Source organism: Schistocerca serialis, unplaced genomic scaffold (genome assembly GCF_023864345.2).
Source record: "Schistocerca serialis cubense isolate TAMUIC-IGC-003099 unplaced genomic scaffold, iqSchSeri2.2 HiC_scaffold_1032, whole genome shotgun sequence".
Taxonomy (NCBI): Eukaryota; Metazoa; Arthropoda; class Insecta; order Orthoptera; family Acrididae; genus Schistocerca; species Schistocerca serialis.
The window spans coordinates 20,001-22,500 of NW_026047220.1; the positions used below are offsets into that span (position 1 = coordinate 20,001).

Genomic DNA, 2,500 nt, shown 5'->3' on the forward strand with positions numbered 1-2,500 from the left:
GGCTGCCCGCCGAGTCATCGGAGGAACTGCGGCGGATCGCTGGCTGGCATCGTTTATGGTTAGAACTAGGGCGGTATCTGATCGCCTTCGAACCTCTAACTTTCGTTCTTGATTAATGAAAACATACTTGGCAAATGCTTTCGCTTCTGTTCGTCTTGCGACGATCCAAGAATTTCACCTCTAACGTCGCAATACGAATGCCCCCGCCTGTCCCTATTAATCATTACCTCGGGTTCCGAAAACCAACAAAATAGAACCGAGGTCCTATTCCATTATTCCATGCACACAGTATTCAGGCGGGCTTGCCTGCTTTAAGCACTCTAATTTGTTCAAAGTAAACGTGCCGGCCCACCGAGACACTCACTCAAGAGCACCCTGGTAGGATTGCAACGGGGTCCGCCTCGGGACGCACGAGCACGCACGAGGCGCGTCGCACGCCTTCAGCTCGCCCCACCGGCAGGACGTCCCACGATACATGCCAGTTAAACACCGACGGGCGGTGAACCAACAGCGTGGGACACAAATCCAACTACGAGCTTTTTAACCGCAACAACTTTAATATACGCTATTGGAGCTGGAATTACCGCGGCTGCTGGCACCAGACTTGCCCTCCAATAGATACTCGTTAAAGGATTTAAAGTGTACTCATTCCGATTACGGGGCCTCGGATGAGTCCCGTATCGTTATTTTTCGTCACTACCTCCCCGTGCCGGGAGTGGGTAATTTGCGCGCCTGCTGCCTTCCTTGGATGTGGTAGCCGTTTCTCAGGCTCCCTCTCCGGAATCGAACCCTGATTCCCCGTTACCCGTTACAACCATGGTAGGCGCAGAACCTACCATCGACAGTTGATAAGGCAGACATTTGAAAGATGCGTCGCCGGTACGAGGACCGTGCGATCAGCCCAAAGTTATTCAGAGTCACCAAGGCAAACGGACCGGACGAGCCGACCGATTGGTTTTGATCTAATAAAAGCGTCCCTTCCATCTCTGGTCGGGACTCTGTTTGCATGTATTAGCTCTAGAATTACCACAGTTATCCAAGTAACGTGGGTACGATCTAAGGAACCATAACTGATTTAATGAGCCATTCGCGGTTTCACCTTAATGCGGCTTGTACTGAGACATGCATGGCTTAATCTTTGAGACAAGCATATGACTACTGGCAGGATCAACCAGGGAGCTGCGTCAACTAGAGCTGAGCAGCCGGCCGCCCGGGAGTGTGTCCCGGGGGCCCGCGCGAACACGCAAGCGTCCGCTCAATTATTCTGCAAACAGGAGGAGGCTGAGCTCCCCTGCACAATACACCTCGAAACCCTCTCAGGTCCCGGCGGCGCGCAGCGCCGTCCTAAGTACTTGGTCGGGTTCGAGAGAGGCGCAATCGCCCGGAGTTTGGCGAGTAGACGCTTTAGGTGCGACCACCCGTGCTCCCAACTGAGCTTGCCGCTGCCGACAGAGGCCCGGGAGCGTGCTGTCGTGGCATTGCCGGCGGGAGACAACACGCGCCACCTACGGTGGCCGGCAGCTCCAACGCCAGCGCCACAGAAGGACAAAAGCCCCACTTGGGTGCCGAAGCGAACTCTCCCAGCACAGCGCACGCGCCAACACGTCCGCACAGCTGCGATACAATCCACCTGCGAGAACCGCAGAGGCGACCGAGCAGCAGACGGCGTCGCGGCGCCGAGCGCCGGGCGGCGGCGCATCCTCAGCGCACACAGTCCTCAATCGGACCAGCACACTGCAGATGTCCACCGCGCTTCGCACCGGGCCCGCGAGGACCTACTTTGGCCGCACGGCGCCGCGTGCAGGGTGCGCCGGCGCGCAGCTGCGCCGCCTGCCGCCTCCGTCGGCCGGCGCGCCTGCCACTGGCCGCCCCCACCAGCCGGCTGTAGCGCGTGCGCCCACGCACCGCGCGGCCAGCACGCCGGGAGGCCCCCCCTCACCGGCCGGGGACGGTCCCACCCAGCCACCGCCGCGTATCGCTTCACACCCACATGCCATTCACGTTCGTGGGCATGGTGGGTATCGCTGAAACAACCGGTTGGTAGCTCAACCGATCGTCGCCATCACTGATTCACCTCTAGCGAGAACAACCGCACCACAACGGTTTACCAGTTCTTCATTTGCGTAACGTCACCAGCAAACGTAGACGTCCATCGCCATTTGCAAATTCAACGATTGTTGCATGCCTGTGTCAGGTGTCACGACACACTATGTCTGCCCACATACACGCAACAACATGTGCACGCTTCGCGAACACGTGGAAGGTGGCCCCCGTACGTATGCGATGTCCATTGCGCGAACGACTGTCAACCGGCCTCTGTCGCATGTCGCAGATGTGGAACGCAGTGCACCATGCTATCACGGTGTGTGAGAAGAGACGACTACGTCTGACAACACGCGCCACTACATCAACAGACGGCTAATGCTGATCGCCATCCACGGCATACCATACTTCAATCCAGCTCTTATAGGGAGACGACACGTAGCTGAGTGCACAATAT

The 2,500-nt window shown here is 57.8% G+C and overlaps 1 non-coding gene across 1 annotated transcript in view; it reads right to left on the minus strand.

Moving 5' to 3' along the window:
- The window catches only part of LOC126430159 (small subunit ribosomal RNA), a 1,910-nt gene extending 732 nt beyond the window's left edge, over nt 1–1,178 (minus strand). Inside the window, exon 1 of the ribosomal RNA XR_007577022.1 lies at nt 1–1,178. This exon is cut by the window's left edge and continues 732 nt beyond it. This is a non-coding gene — a ribosomal RNA (small subunit ribosomal RNA).
- Between the last annotated feature and the right edge of the window lie 1,322 nt (nt 1,179–2,500).